This window comes from Lytechinus variegatus, chromosome 12, assembly GCF_018143015.1.
Source record: "Lytechinus variegatus isolate NC3 chromosome 12, Lvar_3.0, whole genome shotgun sequence".
Taxonomy (NCBI): domain Eukaryota; kingdom Metazoa; phylum Echinodermata; class Echinoidea; order Temnopleuroida; family Toxopneustidae; genus Lytechinus; species Lytechinus variegatus.
This window is the reverse complement of record NC_054751.1, coordinates 24398577-24419169: the sequence shown is the minus strand read 5'-3', so window position 1 is coordinate 24419169 and position 20593 is coordinate 24398577. Positions and strand designations below refer to the sequence as shown.

The window sequence follows — 20593 nt, the reverse complement described above, 5'->3', positions numbered from 1 at the left end:
CTATTTCATTTGAAAAAGAGAATATTTCATATAATACAATACAAAAGATATTGATAGTACAAGTTGATGAAGTCTGGTACCAGTCTCATTTGCATACAGACCAGGATGTGCATATAACTGTTTTGCGAAATTAAGAACAACTTTTAAATGTCACTACTTTCTTGTTTTAAATTAAATTTTGATGAAATTTTCAGCGTTATACTTGTTGGATTTTTCTATTTTTTTATTCGTATGAATCTTTGTTGGGGTGGACTTGTCTTTTAAAGCTATTCGTAAGTTACGAATTACTTTACGTACAGATCATTTCTTGTGCTAAATGATACACCCCAATAACTGACTAAATACATGTAGCACCTAAAATATGAGAAGTCCTGCGCAATTTCACGAACAGCTTTATGAAACACCAACAGATAGGAAAATACTAGTTTTACACAGAAAATGCATTTATAGAATCAAAGTCAAATTGCCAAAATGACTTTTGTAAAAAAAAAGATTAAAGTTGACTGATACCAGAAAATGTAAAGTAAGTTTTGATGAAGGCTTGAGGAAAACCCATCAAAGATAAGTCATTGAATTTTATGTTCTGGATTTGTGATATCATGTACAAGCAGCTGCCCCATATGTTATATAATATAAAATGCTTATGTTTCAATTTCTTTAATGGTTCGTGAGAACTATTTTTTTTCTTTTAGGAGAGGTTGTGAAATAATTGGTCTGTTGATATACTGCAGGTACTACAAATACCACTTTCAATTGTTTGAGAAAATTACATTTCAATTATTTTTTTTTGTAACTCAAGATACATTGGAAGCTGTTCACATACATGAATGTTACAAATAAAATTGTAATAACTTTTAAAATCTTTGATGGATTTCCCTTGAATCTTTCATATTTTTTTTATTAAGTACCCTTTTTTCTATTTTTATGATAAACTTTTTGTCAGGGGGAAAGTCCCCTTTAAAATTAGTTTAGCAATCAAATAATAAAAACCAACAATAAACTAAAGAAACAGAATACCCGTTCATTTGGCAAAGTTATCATTTTGTAATAAAACACAAAATTTGAAAAGCAGGTTATTGTTAATTATAAAACCACCATTTAGTACAGCAAGTTCAGAACAAAAAGGCTAAAACACTGACTGTACCAGCAATTGTATCAAAATAGTTTTTTTTCTTTTGTAACGACATTTTAGTCACAGGTTGGAATCAGGAAAAGAAACAAGAAGTTACAAGGAAAATTGCATCTAGATAGAAATGATACTGCATGTGCTAAAGAGTTATCTTTCCAACTAATACAACAATGAGAACATAAGTTTAGAGAGAATCTTTCATATTTTTTATTAAGTACCTTTTTTTCTATTTTTATGATAAACTTTTTGTCAGGGGGGAAGTCCCCTTTAAAATTAGTTTAGCAATCAAATAATAAAAACCAACAATAAACTAAAGAAACAGAATACCCGTTCATTTGGCAAAGTTATCATTTTGTAATAAAACACAAAATTTGAAATGCAGGTTATTGTTAATTATAAAACCACCATTTAGTACAGCAAGTTCAGAACAAAAAGGCTAAAACACTGACTGTACCAGCAATTGTATTAAAATATTTTTTTTCTTTTGTAACGACATTTTAGTCACAGGTTGGAATCAGGAAAAGAAACAAGAAGTTACAAGGAAAATTGCATCTAGATAGAAATGATACTGCATGTGTTAAAGAGTTATCTTTCCAACTAATACAACAATGAGAACATAAGTTTAGAGAGAACAAATAGGAACAGGAACCTTCCACCTATATCATCATATTAAAGAGAAGAATGATGAGTTAAATAATAAAAGCAAAAAGCATGGAAAACATTTAAAGGCATCATTTTTTTGATAGCTTACAAAGAAAAGGTAGGGATGAGAAATAAATAGGAATCATAACTGCACAGAAAAAAATATGGGAAAGCATGCAACATTTGAAAAATGAAAGCTGCTATACATTATTCTTTTTTGTGTTAAATGAAAGATAATTGAAAATTCCATTAATTTTTTACAGGAACTGAAATTTATGTATTATATTCACTGAATTGCAATGATTGTCGTTTATTTTTTTATGGGAAACAACATAACAGAAAGGAATGGGAAATAGGAAATGATATCAAAGTAAGAGAATGACAGCAAAATCAAAAATTGAAATGTTAGTATGCAATGGCAAATCAAAACAAAACAGCAAAATGAATATGTAAAGAATTTATAAACACAAAAAGGTGTTAGTATAAATCAAAATAAAATAGGTAATATGATTGATACCTCAGCAATTCCTGAGGGTAGTTTTCACAAACCCAAGGAAGAGTGCGCGGTCAAGGAACGAACGGCTGGCTGATCAACAAAACAGCTGAAAGAAAGGGGGTACATTAGTGTTAACAAGAATAAAAATTGTAATTTATTGTTAGCTAACAAATATACCAATACTGTTTAATATCAAAAAGAGTTAAGAATTATACTTAACTGAATCACAAAACCCAGTGGGGAAAGTGCATGTACATTAGAGTTTAAAAAATTAAGTTTTATTGTCAGTAAAAAAAATGCCAACTCTATTAATTTCAAAATCAATCAAAATATCATAATCTGTTACTAAATTATGGTACCCATCGGGGAAACTAATCATAATTTATAATCAATATCAAGTTTCATTAAGCATACATGCAGATTGCTATATGCAGAAATATGTCTCGGGGTCTTGACAGTGGAAAACAGAGCTATGAAAAATTTGGGAAACCTAGAAAGGTCTTCATATCTGATACGATACAATTTTCAAATACATTCAACTCTACAGAATACATGTAAGTCTTTTTTTTCATGGGGGTGGTAATTGGTAAATATCCTCTGATTTTTCTATTCTCAATCAATAAATCATTATGTATTGATAATTAAATTGATAAGAAATGTATGTAGTAATGCTGTAACCGATTTTTATTCCAATTCCCGATCCGATCCGATTTTCCCCTTTTTTCTACATTTTTCCGAACTCCGATTTTGGACCAGTGGGGAAAAAATCGGATCGGAAAAACCAAAACATAAGACAAAAAAAAAAAAAAACACGTGGCGACATGTTTGCCGTCAAAATGCGCTGGTGATTTGTTTTGATCTCAGACAAAAGCGGTGGAAGGAAAAGAAGATAAAGGGGAAGAAAATTATGATTTGTTTTTATCTCCGATATTAGCGGAAAGGCGGGTGGAGAAGAAGATTATGATTTGTTTTGATCTCCGACATAATCGGGGAAGAACAAAACGATGATGATGATAATTGGTGGTAATTTGTTTTGATCTCCGACAAAAATGGAGGAAGAAAAACAGCGAAAAGACGATATGTTTTGATCTTAAGCGGAGGCAAATAAGATTTAGTTGAACACGCTGACATGCGCGGTAATATTTACGACTATCTGACTATACGTCCTCTAAGAGTTTACGATTACCTCCGCTATCACTACGATGTTGTAGAGAAGGTGAATATCATGGTAAACAACTCTGGATAATAATGCGTCTTTTTCGGGAGGTCATGCGACCTTTAAGAGTTTACGATTACCTCAGCCATCACTACGATGTTGTAGAGAAGGTGAATATCACGGTAAACCACTCTGGATAATAATGCGTCTTTTTCAGGAGGTCATGTGACCTTTAAGAGTTCACGATTACCTCCGCCATCACTACGATGTTGTAGAGAAGGTGAATATCACGGTAAACAACTCTTGATAATAATGCATCTTTTTCGGGAGGTCATGCGACCATTAAGAGTTTACCATTACCTCCGCTATCACTATGATGTTGTAGAGAAGGTGAATATCATGGTAAACAACTCTGGATAATAATGCGTCTTTTTCGGGAGGTCATGCGACCTTTAAGAGTTTACGATTACCTCCGCCATCACTACGATGTTGTAGAGAAGGTGAATATCATGGTAAACAACTCTGGATAAAAATGCGTCTTTTTCGGGAGGTCAAGCGACCTTTAAGAGTTTACCATTACCTCCGCCATCACTACGATGTTGTAGAGAAGGTAAATATCATGGTAAACAACTCTTGATAATAATGCGTCTTTTTCGGGAGGTGATGTGACCTTTAAGAGTTCACGATTACCTCCGCCATCACTACGATGTTGTAGAGAAGGTGAATATCACGGTAAACAACTATTTATAATAATGCGTCTTTTTCGGGAGGTCATGCGACCTTTAAGAGTTTACCATTACCTCCGCTATCACTACGATGTTGTAGAGAAGGTGAATATCATGGTAAACAACTCTGGATAATAATGCGTCTTTTTAGGGAGGTCATGCGAGCTTTATGAGATTACGATTACCTCCGCCATCACTACGATGTTGGAGAGAAGGTGAATATCATGGTCAACAACTCTTTATAATAATGCGTCTTTTTCGGGAGATCATGCGACCTTTAAGAGTTTACCATTACCTCCGCCATCACTACGATGTTGTAGAGAAGGTGAATATCACGGTAAACCACTCTGGATAATAATGCGTCTTTTAAGGGAGGTCATGCGAGCTTTATGAGATTACGATTACCTCCGCCATCACTACGATGTTGGAGAGAAGGTGAATATCATGGTCAACAACTCTGGATAATAATGCGTCTTTTTCGGGAGGTCATGCGACCTTTAAGAGTTTACGATTACCTCCGCCATCACTACGATGTTGTAGAGAAGGTTAATATCATGGTAAACAACTCTGGATAAAAATGCGTCTTTTTCGGGAGGTCATGCGACCTTTAAGAGTTTACCATTACCTCCGCCATCACTACGATGTTGTAGAGAAGGTGAATATCACGGTAAACCACTCTGGATAATAATGCGTCTTTTTAGGGAGGTCATGCGAGCTTTATGAGATTACGATTACCTCCGCCATCACTACGATGTTGGAGAGAAGGTGAATATCATGGTCAACAACTCTGGATAATAATGCGTCTTTTTCGGGAGGTCATGCGACCTTTAAGAGTTTACCATTACCTCCGCTATCACTACGATGTTGTAAAGAAGGTGAATATCACGGTAAACAACTATTTATAATAATGCGTCTTTTTCGGGAGATCATGCGACCTTTAAGAGTTTACCATTACCTCCGCCATCACTACGATGTTGTAGAGAAGGTGAATATCACGGTAAACCACTCTGGATAATAATGCGTCTTTTTAGGGAGGTCATGCGAGCTTTATGAGATTACGATTACCTCCGCCATCACTACGATGTTGGAGAGAAGGTGAATATCATGGTCAACAACTCTGGATAATAATGCGTCTTTTTCGGGAGGTCATGCGACCTTTAAGAGTTTACGATTACCTCCGCCATCACTACGATGTTGTAGAGAAGGTGAATATCACGGTAAACAACTCTTGATAATAATGCGTCTTTTTCGGGAGGTCATGCTACCTTTAAGAGTTTACGATTACCTCCGCCATCACTACGATGTTGTAGAGAAGGTGAATATCACGGTAAATCACTCTGGATAATAATGCGTCTTTTTAGGGAGGTCATGCGAGCTTTATGAGATTACGATTACCTCCGCCATCACTACGATGTTGGAGAGAAGGTGAATATCACGGTAAACAACTCTTGATAATAATGCGTCTTTTTCGGGAGGTCATGCGAGCTTTATGAGATTACGATTACCTCCGCCATCACTACGATGTTGTAGAGAAGGTGAATATCATGGTAAACAACTCTGGATAATAATGCGTCTTTTTCGGTAAGTAATGCGGCCCTTAAAAGTTCAGGACGGACTCTGCCATCACCACGATGTTGTAGAGAAGAGGCCTATCGTTGATCGGCGGTAGTGTCGCGCGCTGGAACGTCATCTTATTTTCCTTCCTCCGATTATGTCGGAGATCAAAACAACTCATCATCTTCTTCCTCCGCTTTTGTCGGAGATCAAAACAAATTCTGCCATCAGTGTAGCGTGCCGCATTTGTCCACGTGCCGGCCACATACAAATTTTAATGTATTTTTTTGTTTTTGAATATCTTCCGATCCGATATCCGAACCGATTCCGATTTTAGGAGCAAAACTTCCGAACCGAACTCCGATCCCGTAATTGCTCTAACTTACAACATTAGTATGTACGCGTACATGTAGCTACCTAGTACATGTACATTTAATTTAAACTATTAATTTTACCTAAAAACCTGTAGTTTAGTGTAGATTATTTCAATGTAAAATTTTAGAAAGTAAATTATGAATATAGGATTAATACATGTAGTACATCAGAATACATATGTAAATCTTCATCGTTTAAAATCAAAGTCAGTATCAAAAATCGAAAAAAAGCAAAAGGAACAAGGATCAGAAATCTATCAAATGAGAAAAAAATTAACCAACCAAAGGTATTAATAATAAACACGTAGTTCAGATGCCTTACTTGGCCAGAATTTTAACTTTTAATAAAAACCTACTATTAGCAACGGAAAAAGTAGCAATTTCTTATACAAACAACATAAAAAAGCAGCAAAATCAGATTTATTTCTTTTCATTAATACAATAAAAATATCAATATAGATTTGTGAGTAACAGAAAATAAATTACATGTATCAGATGTTTTAATCTTTTTAAGAACTTTAATACAGTACATTGTACATCTCTACTACGTTAACCTGTTTGCATTCAACAGAATTTTATGAATTGTCTCTTCAAACTACAAAATATACAATTACATACTTACAGTGTATGTATAACATTCTATGTTTTGGATTTTAAACAAAGATTTTGTTTTTTTTAAACATACAAAAATATATATATATATAAAAAACTCTTAAAATTAAATACAACATTTGAGTATTTCTTTGAAAGAGTCTTCTGTCTTGGATGAACAAGTAGATGCTAGACCCCATGTACAGTACTACATGTACATACATGTATAGTATGTATGTAGTTTCTGCATAAAGGTTAGAGAAAGGTCACACTTACATGTAGATGGAGGATTCCAAACAGGAATTCAAGGTTTTGGGTTCATTAAAGCTCAACTTGGTATCCCTTCCTCATTACAAACCCTTGTTCATACTATAGATAATATTCATATTTTCACAGCCAAACAAAAGGCAGTATACAAAACATTTTTTTACATTCATTAAAATGACTCTGGTATACTAATGCTATGTCAGGCCAGGTTATATGGGCCAGGTTATATGGGCCAGGTCAAGTCTGATTCAATTCCTGACTGCTACTAGTGTTTAGTTCAACAAATAAAAGAGACAGAGTACATGTAGGGTTGAGGCTCATGTACAATGTACAAATACATGCCTCATTTAACAACAATGCTTATTCTTGCCCGTTATTTGAAAAGTACATACAGTAGGCTATATAGAGTAGACCTTACATTGTGTACCATAACAAAATTAAAGATGTCATGGGCCTCATTGCCACAATGTACAGTAGGTGTTAAGATCAGCTTGATAAATGAGACATGATACTTAGCTTGTTTGACTCTGACTTTTTTGTGTGTCTTCAATGCAACGAGTGCCACAGACATAATGTAAATTTTTTGCAATTCATATCATTTTAGGACAGCAGCAACGAATTTCAAAGCCCTAAAACTTATTTGCAATCGCTCCCTAATGTCCGTTACATTGCATGAAATGATAACTGGAAAGAATTGTTTGATGCCAAGATCCTAGCATGAGTTTTCGGGGGGGGGGGGGGGGGAATCCTCTCTTCACACTCCAACCAATAGAACAGGAAGTGATATCCTGGAACGAAGCAGTTCCCTCTCAGTGGTGTCATGATGAGACCAAGCCCCTCATTAGCACCTATTTCCTATACATCCCAGCATCAGTTACCATCAACAAACTGACCTATACACCTATAGGCACACCTACCTCTGCTACACAAGTACATGTATATACAGTATACACCCAATATTGCAGGCCCACTCAGTACTCGTACCATATTGTTTCAAGAATCAAGATACCGTGCCTTCACTTTAAACTTTACAAAATGGTACATTGTAATCAACTCTCAGCTCAGTAGGAACATGAACTGTTCACGAGACCAGGGATTTCTTTCAACATAAATATTTACCCATATTCACTGTACTTAATGAGAAAACATTCCCCATGCACAGGTGTGCCTACATGTATGCTAAAAAAATAATTTCATTTTAAAATGTACATGGATTTTAAAATACAGGAGGTACTGTACTATACTTTCAAGAGTGTCCCAGGTTAATACCGGTAGGCTGTTCTTGTACATACTGTTCTTGTACATACTGTAATCACTTTAAACCCGTCGAATATGTATATACACAATATAAAAAGGGAAGATATTATCACATACTTGTGTATTATTGTATGATATTGTCTGATTCATTATCATACTGGGCAGGTACAGTGTTTCTACTTGCTTTGTTCTCTTATGTGTACACCTGGTAGAGAAGACTCCACCTGCCTTGAAATGCTAAACTTCAGGAAGTATGAACAGGGTCAAGGAGTGATTACAGGGGAGAAGGGGAAATACCCAGCTTCCTTCGCACCCATCCGTGTGGAATACGATTCATACGAAGATATTCCTGGTTCTCCAATCACGGGTCAAACCCACTGGCCTGGACGTCCTATGCACTAAACTTTTTTCTCTGGAATGTTCTTTATTTCTCGTTCTTGGGATCAATTCATCGACTTGGCCCAGACACAAGATCAAAGTCTACTCATTATACGCAAGGTTAAACTTCTCAAATCGCTAGCAACGTTGGGGGACTTATCATGCCATGCTCACATGTTCCTATATTTCTATTTACATTTGTACATTAACAATACCACATCTGTCATTTTACAAAGTACAGGTCCAGGATCTCTTGGGAAGGGGTTGGGGCTGCTTAAAAAGATAAACAGTTGAAATAAAGTAATTTACGAAAGGTACATGTAGGAACAATGGAAGGCACATCACTGAATCTGCAATTTTGAATTTCAAAATTTGCATTTAAAAAGCAATTATGCAAAAATAATCTTTTAAAAAAATTCCTGATATTTTGTTTCTGTTCCTTCTTCCTTTAAAAAAAAAATCTTGTATAATTTTTGGGGAGGAAGAACATCTTGATTATCCTAAAAACAAAATATGTGGATAGATTTTTTGTTTAACTTCGAGGGAATCCCATCCCTAACATTAATGAGCAAATTAAAATTGGCTATAATATCAAATGTACATGTACATTGAAATGATTGACAACCTGTACCTAAAATTCATGTCCAATCCATTTCAAAATGACTTTCAGGCTCTTCACAAACTTTTATTCATGTACATTTGGGGACGAGATATACTGCCATTGTATCAATAATTCTTTGGAATATTGGATGGCATCATTCACGACAGGAATTCATACAATATTATTATGGAAGGAGGTAGGGTAGGGCTATCTTGGATACGTGCCAGACGTCTCCAAGACGGATGTTCTTCTTTCTTGGAAGGTTACAGACTGGATGTTATAATCTCTAAAAACGAGGGTTCAATTGCATCATACAATGTACATGAGTGTTGCCAACTTAAAGATTTCATATGTCTCATTTCAAAGATTTCTGTTCGTATAAAAAAAGCACATTGCTGATAGTAGCGCAGATACTTCCAGAAATAGCACAGATACATATTCCCTTCACACTCAATATCCCGATGCTCGCTCTCTACAAGTACATGTACACTATTTTGTATCATGGGGCTACATGTACTTCATAAAGCTGTACTTGTATTATTTTGTTAATAGGATATGTTCTTGTGCTATAGGAGTTCCCCTATAATATTGCACTTGGTACAATATTAAGAAAAAGTGGGACTGGACTTCCTACACTGTATTTAAATTGTTACTCTCAATTTTGACTAAAAAAATGGAAAAACAATATTTGCGTTTAAATGCTCACTTCATCAAGACCAAATTTAAACGTCCACTAATTTGGATTAGACTGATTGTACATGTATAATTCTGTTCCAGTTGTTTGCAGACAGGTGTAACTGTATGAAAACCTAATAAAACAGCCCCGGCTGTCTTCCATGGACATGTATGTAGGCCTAAATGTATGATCTATTATTTCTTTGACATTACCTGATTGGGAGTACATGTATTTCACCATTTTTTTAACACTTTAATGAGTGTGGTGACAGTGATCGGAAAATGTAGCATTTGAGCAGCATTGGTTTCTGTTTGGGTTCACAAAGGAACCAAATATCAACTAAAAGTCAATCAAGGTTTCAACTATTAAATACAAAATGTCAACATCTGTTTACAAGCATGCCATAATGTCCATTGAACTTAATAAAATAAATAAAAAATAATAATTGGTCAAACAAGTGCGCACAAGTCAACAATCCAACTGAAATCGTAAACTGAAAAAAAAAGGAATAACTTAATGATAAGAACTTTCATTTCCAATGCTGCAAATAACGAACAAATCCAACAAGAGAGTTCCCCAGGATGGCCCTCTCCTGGCCGACATGCAGGCTAGGTATCCAGGCACATCACATGGAACGTGAAGGGGGTGTGGGTTTGTGTGTGTGTGTTTGTTTACGCTACCTGACCAACAATTGTCTCTTCAGTGCGGCCAATGGCCTCCAGCCACCTCTCACGCAGAATGGCTGGACGCTTAGGAACGCGATAAAAATGACGGGGGTCGTCGGTTCCCTTGTAGCGAGAACGGAACTTGCAGTTAGGAAAGCCGCATGTTGTAGGCATGACTCGATGACAGGCCTACCTGCAAGTGGAAACATAAATGAAAAAAATTGTAAATTTATGATCAATACTTTATGTACAATATGAACTGAAGATAACTGTAAATTTCACCATGCTCTACATATACCGCACATCCAAAGAAGTTGCAGCTACATAACTCCTACTTCCCGCCAATATTTTGGCAGCAGCACAGAGGAAACAAGCAAAGCAATGCCCAGCCCCAACAAGATAGGGCTTACTTGAAAATGTCACCACTAATATTGGAACTTGGTTTTTAATACCTGCTGAACAGTGAACTGAAGTGCATGAAACGATTCCGTGTATCTGAAAGAATGTCATCTATTGTAAAGCTACATGTACCAGCCCATTGGTCACTGCCATACAATGTTCAGAGCGATAGCTGAGAAAACAAGCTCCTTGAAGTTGAAGATCATTGGACCTTATGTATGTGCAGGCAGGGCCAGAGCAATGGGAGAGAAGGGGGAGGGGGGACTAAATGGGGCAACTGCCCTAAAATGAGCCCCCCCCCCTTTCACGTATTGGGGGATGAGGATTTGAAGAGAATTCATTTTTAAAAATTGAAGGAAAGAGAAGGAATATTTAAACTATAAACTGACAGGTCTATACCAAGTACAAGGGGGGACATTACCCCCCCCCCCCCTCCCCCAAATATCCTGACACTGTCCTACATGTAAGCTGTACATGTTCATATTCATGAATAGCAACATTTACATGAACCTGTTTGCGTAGGCCTTCATTATCCTAGGGCCTACATTGCCACTTCACATACAGTATTGCTCGGAATAAAGTTGACACCCTCCCGAGGGGTCACGCACCTACCGCGAGACAGGCGTGAACCAAAAAATTACCGCCAGCCAATTTCACGTGTGAAATTCCCGCGGTAATTCCCGCAGGCCGCTGGCTGAAGAGAGGCCCAATTATCACGTCAAACACGAGATTTTAGTCAGATCTGATCACCATTTGTCCATGTACTTTTCGCCTCAACACTAGACACTTTTTGGTAAAAACAAGACGCAATCTCAAGCGATCCCGATGCGATCCCGTCAGTTTACTGACGGATGTTCTATTGTCACTTGGTCTATTTATCAGATGGGCTAACAACATTATGGCTAAACCCACTTTGTTCAATTCTCTTTTAATCTACCATCCAGTCATTTGCACTTCAAAATATCAACCCGATAGGCAGTAGGTTGAAAAACTGCCTCGAGCGCGCGCATCAGAAAAATTCCCGCTAAAAATCCATGTGCCCAGTTCCTGACCGAGTGACCCAGTTATTGTGACATCTTTGGCTTAAAGGACGAGTAGATTCTCTTTCCACTGTTTATTTATGAAGCTAGCTAAAGGTTTATTTTTCAGTGTATATGTTATCAATGACGTCTTCCGTTTAAAAGGAGTAGATAATAATTTATGTCTTTTATTTTTATCTCCTGTTCTTCAATTCTGTAATTTTAATCAGGTACGTATTTCATTCAAAGAACGAATATTTTCATCATTTTTCTATTCATCATTCAAAGAAGAAGATTCGCTTCCCATCATAGGCGGCGGAAGCCAACAAAAATAGGAGGGGTCCACCTGAAATCTTGTGATGGACACAGTTAAAAAATTTGACAAGAAAAAAAAGGTTATCAACTAAAATTTTAGAGGGGAACCATCCTCCCACCTCAAATTTAGGGGGATCTGTCCCCCCCCCCGCCGCCTATGCTCATCGTTTTCTGTTCATTGTTTTTTTTAATTTTTAATCAGTAATACGTCGTTTATTTAAAGGACGAGTAGATTTGCTAACCATCATATTCTGTTTATCAATTCTGTGTTTTTTGTTTTTAATTTCATCACTTACGTTTTTATTCAAAGTAGATTCGCTTTCCATCATTTTTCTGTTCATGAATTCTGTATTTGTATTTTTCTGTTACGTCGTTCATTTAAAGGACGATTAGATTACCATTATTTTTCTGTTCATTGATTGACTTTTTTTCATGTAATCGTTACAAAGTCAATTCAAAGGACGAGTTTAATTCAGATTTGAGTTTTATTATGAAGTTATGAAATAGAGATTTAGAATTAAGTCAAAATAATCATACATTTAAATAAACAAAACAACCTATGAGATACGAGATCTACTCAGAATGGAACAGAGATTACTAGATTTGCTAACTATCATTTTCTGTTCATCAATATTTTTGTGTTTTTCCATTACTGACGACTTTTATTCAAAGAAGATTCGATTTCAATCATTTTCTGTTCATTTATTCTGTGTTTTTTTTTTCATTCAATCACTTGCGTCTTTTATTCAAAGAACATTCGCTTTCAATCATTTTTCTGTTCAATTCTGTATAGTTTAATTGCATCGTTCACTGCAAGAACGAGTTGATTACCTTCATATCATTTTTTAGTTCCATCAATTCTTTTCATTGTTTCATCAGTTACGTCTTTTATTTAAAGAAAAAAAAAACGCTTTCCCTCATTTTTCTATTCAACGATTCTGTATTTTTATTTTATCTGTTACATCGTTCATTCCAAGAACAAGTAGATTCACTTTCCATCATTCCGACGTTCAGAGGACGAGTATATTTGCTTTCCATTTTCCTGTTCATCAGTTCTGTGTTTTAATTAGTTGTTTATTCGAAGAACTAGTAAATTTGATTTCCATCATTTTCTGTAAAATTCTGTACGTTTATCGGTTACGTCTTTTATTCAAAGATTATTCACTTCCCATCATATTTCATTTTATCGCTATCGATAACACATGATTTTATACCCCAAAAAGATTACTTTTCAATATCATCATTCGTATATTATTTATTCTCATTCAATTCTTATGTCTTTCACTTTGTTTTCTTCCTGTTCTTCTTCTTTCTTTACCTTTATCACCTTCATTCGTTCATTCAACATATCATCCGTTGCTTCTCTTGTATCCTTATCTTCTTTATCCTTCATTCCTTCTCCTCGCCGTCGTCTTCTTCCTCCTACTTCTCCCTCTTTTCTCTTCGATCGGCCATCTTGAACCCCCCTTCCCGGAAAAAGAAAACCCGCAAGTGGCCCTGCTTTAAATGCCTAGCATCAGCAGTTTCTGAAAAATCTTATTCAGTCCCCCCCCCCCCCTTGCATCTTCCTTAAATATTTTATATGCCTGTTAGTGTTACTCTGTTCCCTTTCTCCCCGTTCATCATTCCAGCAACAGCCTGCCCCTGTAGGCTATATCGTCTTTTTACGCCCACCCGTATGAAGGACACACTCGGTGTCCGTCTGTCCGTCCATTCGTTAACTTTTCCTTCTCAACATGATAACTCCAGTTAAACTTACCCGAGGCTTATATTATTGGTGTGTATATGATCCGGGAATTCTATTCCTTTTGAGGTCAATTAAGTCACTACCTTCCAGTTTTCTTGCTTTACCAATATACTCCATTTTCCGTGGCACAAAACATTGACAAAATATCATAAAAATGTTTATGGGAAATGTTAAAATCATATAAAAATGGTTTTCTCATTACTATAAAACATTTCACTTACGTTATAGCTGTAACGTAAAAAAAACATTTAAAACATAATTCCCTATAAATGTATTTCAGTAATATTAATAAAATGTTGCAATGGTATCTTTTTATGAATTGACTCGTTTTAATCCATGTGCATATCAATTATCTCTTGCTAATATGTTTATGTATATTCATTTTAATGTTGCCCTGTGTATTGTTCGTCTATATAGAACAGACAACCAGGAATTATTGCAATTGTTTCTCTTTTTATCGACAACAGGTGATTTTTATCCAAAATATATGATAGATTTTCAATATCATCCTCATGACCATCATCGTCACCCTCATCAACACTCCGGGCCCCAAAATGCCAACTATATTGGACAATTTGGGGGTGGGTATTCATGGACTGTCTTAATACATGTTCTTTTCAAACAGTTACACAAAAGATCAGATGTGTAACTTACAGCCTTCTCATTGTTTGCTGTTCTATAATCTTCACACCTCTATTCATTGTCCACAAAAAGCGCGAGACGGTGTAATTAATTGACCCCAGTTAAGTTCACATACAGCTAGGGTTGTTCAATTCAACCACGTTTCAAGAGTAAGTAATATACATGTACGAGGACATCATTCCTGATCTTATCTATCTGGTTATATAAATAATGTACACGTTCGATAGGGAAGATTGATACTGAAGAAATAAAACAATGTATGAGTCTTGTACCGTCATATTATAAACCCCTCAAAAAAGTTCCGCAGCTCAAGTTTGAGTGCTAATAAATTTCTTAGTGTGCCATCATCATATGTAAAAGTGGTATCATTGGAAAGTATGATTATTCCTCTTTACGATCATGTGTCATTTGTAATGCCAGAGTTATCATGAAATACACAGACATGATATTAATATGCAGCAATGTAAAAAATGAAATGTTGCAAAATTCGTTGCCATGTCATGTTTGAGTTCTGCAACTCATACTGCAAATTTTAGTGCTAATAAATTTCTTAATGTGCCATCATCATGTGTAAAAGTGATATCTTTAGAAAGCATGATTATTCTTCTTTACAATCATGTGTCATTTGTCATGCTAGTGTTATCATGAAATACACAGACATGATAATACGCAGCAATGTTAGACATGAAATGTTGCAAAATGCGTCGTTTGCAATAGCGAATTCCAATTGTTTCGAGGATGGACCGAGTGCATTCACTGTCACCTGCATGGTGGAAATTCTATAGAAATGGAGACTCTTGTTGGAAATCAATGCATTTTGCAACATTTCACTTCTGACTTTTCTCGATGTTCAGGGTGACTGCATATTCCATGATTACATAATCACAGCAAATGGCATGTCATTGTAAAGAAGAATAATTCAGCTTTCCAAAGATACCAGTTTCATCTTTTATACTTCATTAACCAAAAAGATATCACCCCCAAAACGAGTTGCAAAACTTTTTTTGAGGGGTTTATATGTGTGTCTGATGGAAACGATTGAAGTTAAACAGAAGAAAAGGCGAGATCAGAAAGGAAAGAATGATCTGAATAAATAAAATACTTAAATTTAAAGGTACAAGCCTATAGGCTTGAAAGAGATTGAACAAGAACGGTAGACGAATACAAAGACAATAACAATTGATAGTGAAGACAAAAATAAAGAATAGAACATACATGTTTCGAGGTGTCGCACCTCGTCCTCAGCCTGAAAATTATTAACAGTCATTGGTATTTATACAGTTAGGATGTCAAGTATAAATTTCAAGAATGTACATGTAGTTACACACAGTCACTGTCTACCATGTCTGGAGACACTTGCAATCGTCACCCCAATGCTAGTTAGAATGCAATACCCATTGTTTCAAAATTCTCGATACTGCTCAAACAGATTTTCAACTAAAAATAAAAGAAGGACTTTTCATCAAATGGAAACAACCTCAACTAAACCAACAGGTGTGCAATTTCCAAATAATGTTATCCATTTAATTTAACCCACCCCTATCTGATGAATCCATAGAATTTGTATTTTTTTTACTGCATTCCATTTAACAATTGAATTCACACCTTGTAATCCTGTGTAACTACATACTTGACATCCTAACTGTATAAATAGCAATGACTATGTTCCGTTTATTAAAATGTTATGTTCTATTCTTTATTTTTGTCTTCAATTTGGTATTGTGCCGTTCTTTTGGAAGTATCATAATTGATAGTGAATAAAATAGGGGATAGACATAGACAAGATATTCAACAAAAATTAAGAGCGATAGAAGAGGACAGGACCTATTGATATAGAGGAATAAAATAACGGGATTGACTTAATTGGCTTAATACATGTTCTATTCAAACAGTTACACAAAAGATCATTGTGTAACTTACAGCCTTCTCATTGTTAGCTGTTCTATAATCTTCACACCTCTATTCATTGTCCACAAAATGCGCGAGACGGTGTAATTAATTGACCCCAGTTAAGTTCACATACAGCTAGGGTTGTTCAATTTAACCACGTTTCAAGAGGAATTAATATACATGTACGAGGACATCATTCCTGATCTTATTGATGCTGAAGAAACAAAACAATGTAAGAGTCTTGTACCGTCATATTATATATGTGTGACTGATGGAAACGATTGAAGTTAAAGAGAAGAAAAGGCGAGATCAGAGAGGAAAGAATGATCTGAATAAATAAAATACTTAAGGGTATAGGCCTATATGCTTGAAAGAGATAGAACAAGAACGGTAGACGAATACAAGACAATAACAATTGATAGTGAAGACACAAATAAAGAATAGGACATACATGTTTCGAGGTGTCGCACCTCATCCTCAGCCTGAAAATTATTAACAGAGTCATAGGTATTTATACAGTTAAGATGTCAAGTATAAATTTCAAGAATGTACATGTAGTTACACACAGTCACTGTCTACCATGTCTGGAGACACTTGCAATCGTCACCCCAATGCTAGTTAGAATGAAATACCCATTGTTTCAAAATTCTCGATACTGCTCAAACAGATTTTCAACTAAAAAGAAAAGAAGGGCTTTTCATCAAATGGAAACAACCTCAACTAAACCAACAGGTGTGCAATTTCCAAATAATGTTATCCGTTTAATTTAACCCACCCCTATCTGATGAATCCATAGACTTTTTTTTTACTGCATTCCATTGAACAATTTAATTCACACCTTATAATCCTGTGTAACTACATTCTTGAAATTTATAATTGACATCCTAACAGTATAAATAGCAATGACTCTGTTAATAATTTTCAGGCTGAGGATGAGGTGCGACACCTCGGAACATGTTCGTTTATTAAAATGTTATGTTCTATTCTTTATTTTTGTCTTCAATTTGGTATCGTGCCGTTCTTTTGGAAGTATCATAATTGATAGTGAATAAAATAGGGGATAGACAAGATATTCAACAAAAATTAAGAGCGATAGAAGAGGACAGGAACTATTGATATTGAGGAATAAAATAAAGGGATCGTCTTAATAGAGATTAAGAGAAATTAAGATATAGATAGCAGGCGTATGTGTACGTGTGGTTACAAGAGAGGTTGATACTGACTGATGAAATCAAATGATGGATAAATTAGAAGAACTGATGATTGAAGAAATAGAAAAAACCCACCCCTCACCTAGTCTGCTGGGCAAACCCTTCACTCGAAATAAGGGTCTGAATGTGCAGCCTACTCATGCCTTGTGTACTGAAGGCTCTCTCGCTCAGGATTGAAACAGCAAGTTTTGTATGTGCTAGTCTTTGCGTGGAGGCACACTTGTTCCAATGAGGGTCTGTGCCTGCAAACTACCCCTCACCCATGATGATGCCAGGTCGTCCTCGACTATACCCGATGTTCAAACTATAACTATGTTGTGCATTAGATTAATAAGGTAAGTTTATCTTTCCACATTTCTAGCTGATTGATTTATTTTATTTTTTTCATTCTTACACATTCATGAAAAACGTACTGCGAAATTTAATGTCACTTCATTGGATATATTTCTTTATTTAATTTATGTATACTGCCACTTCCTGACTCGTTTCCATTGTTTTATTGCTTGGTTTTCCCTCATTCGCTCCGTCAATCATTTTAATCACAGCATCACTATTGAAGTTTAGGGGTGGATCCAACTTTTTCAACGGGGGGGGGGGGTATGCTTATTCAGTAAAATCTTACAAGTTGAAAAAAAAATGTGTTTCACTCCCAAATGAAGGTAATATATGCCACGAAAAGTCTGAACATTCTTAACAGAACGGAAACACGCAATGACAAGCTCGGTCGCTTTTCTCACTTCAATTTTTTTTATTTTATGCATCTCCCCCCCCCCCGAAAAAAAATTCTGCATATAACCAAGGGTCAGGTCACTTACGTATGTCCGTTATTTTACCACAATAAATGTTTTAATGGTTCTCGATGGAGAGGGGGAGGGTGCTACCCCCCCCCCCCCCCCCGTTCCTCTACAGCTCAAATTCACTTTTTTTTATCTCGAAGTTTGTTTCGATTTCAAATGGGATTTTCAATTTCAGAAACATTTTCCTTAGTAATTGTTCCCATCCTTTATATTAAAAGCTCTCGCTATGCCTCTTAGAACTTTTTTGTCGTATTTCTCAGTGATATTAGGCATAATCTATTCAGTCTACTCCTAAATCATACCATAATTAAGAGAAAAACCCATCTCGTGCGAGTACTCGTTAGCGCTTTTGCAGATACCGTACCATACCAGCGAGCTCGAAAGAAAATCAGATTGCTCGAACTAAGTTACAACAAAATCACCAAATAGAAAGTATTTCGTGCTTTTGTGCTATCCCAGTGATTGTTACTGAACCTAAACTCATTTTCTTCAGTTAAATGATACAGGTATTGTATTTTTTAATGATGGACGTCCATTTTAGAGACAAAATCGGAATATTATGCACTGTCACTGTCTTCTCGGCCTCTGCTCACAATGTACGGTAACCGGTACCGTATACTAGTAGTACAGTAGCTAGCTAAACTCGTACTAGTGGTTTGACGTAGTGACACTGACAGTGATTGTAGCTAGCTACATGTAGTTACTTAGTACTAGCCTTGTACACTTCTTCAAAAGACTTTACCAAATTAGGCCTAACGTTGATCGTATACCCATATATGCTTACTCTCGGGCTTACTCTGTCGTTGTCGCAATGCAGATATCGCCGAGTGAGGGATAAGCACAAACAAGCCTTCACAAAGCACAAGCAAATGTTTATTCCGGCACTAAAACTTAACTGAAGACATTCATACTTACAGTTAATTGTCATGATGTTAATCAGGACAATTGAATTCATTGTCTGACTTCAGTGGTTCATCTTTGTGCCTTCAGGATAATATGATCCACCGTTGGGTCTTAGTTAAGACCAAATATTTACTTATTGACAAATATACACCTTTATTTGTTTATTAGAACATTCAGGTACAAAAGATCAGCATAAAATTGTTTTTCATCAATGACCAAAGGAAAACATAAAAACTATAAATCATCATATAATACATGAAAATATAGTCAAAATCTAAGTCAAAAAAAGACAAAGATAACAATACTTGGTAACAGACGGTAGATAAATATTGTGATTATACGAATCAAACTAATATCTATATATCAAATTAAATACATGTATCTAAGGAACGATAAGGCAAGGGAAAAGTGAGTCGAGCAAACATTAGTCTAAAAATGTAGACCCACATCAGCAGTGTGTGTACCTCAGCTGATTCAACGAGTCTGCATAGCAGACTATGTCTACGGAGGCTGCAGAAGCTTCGCTCGACCTTTCAGGCTGGTTTGCTGTGCAAACCAGCACCTCACGAGCCATTATGCCATGGTAACATTTGTTCCACGGCGGCCGTACGGCGAGTCGAAAACAGCCGTTTTAACATTTTTTTGTCCAACTACATATTGGTGGTTTGAATAAAAATGGATAAAACGGCTGTTTTCGACTCGCCGTACGGCCGCCGTGGAACAAATGTGACCATGGTATAAGCAAGCATTGGCGTACCTACGGCGGGGGGGGGGGGGGGTCAGATGGGAGAGAGTGCCCCCCCTGACGAGCGACACACAGATGGCCTGCTACTTTGGTCTTGAATTTTATTTTTTTTGCTTGTAAATTTTTTTTCTGATACGAAATCCTTTATTTGTGGTTGAAGACTTTTTGGCTGGCCAAAATTTTTCCTGATACGAAATCCTTCATTTGTTCTTGTAGACTTTTTTTTTGGTTGCTTGTCAATTTTTTTGGGCGGACGAATTTGCCCTCCCCCTTGCTGGAAAATCTGAGGTACGCCACTGCGAGCAAGAGAGATGACAGCAGACAATGACAGAGGTGACGTGAATCAGTGAGAGGAGAGAATATAAAAACAATTCTGAAAACTATCATTCAAACAATGAAAGATTAATTAAACTT

At 36.0% G+C, this 20593-nt stretch overlaps 1 long non-coding RNA gene across 3 annotated transcripts in view; it reads right to left on the bottom strand.

The window, feature by feature from the left end:
* Nucleotides 1-214: 214 nt before the first annotated feature.
* LOC121424787 overlaps nucleotides 215-20593 on the bottom strand; it is a 29385-nt gene continuing 9006 nt past the window's right edge. For all 3 annotated transcript variants that reach the window (XR_005971432.1, XR_005971431.1, XR_005971430.1), the window contains exons 3-4: nucleotides 10527-10704; nucleotides 215-2373 (exon numbers count right to left, since the gene is read on the bottom strand). This is a non-coding gene — a long non-coding RNA (uncharacterized LOC121424787). The remainder of the gene's footprint in view (nucleotides 2374-10526; nucleotides 10705-20593) is intronic.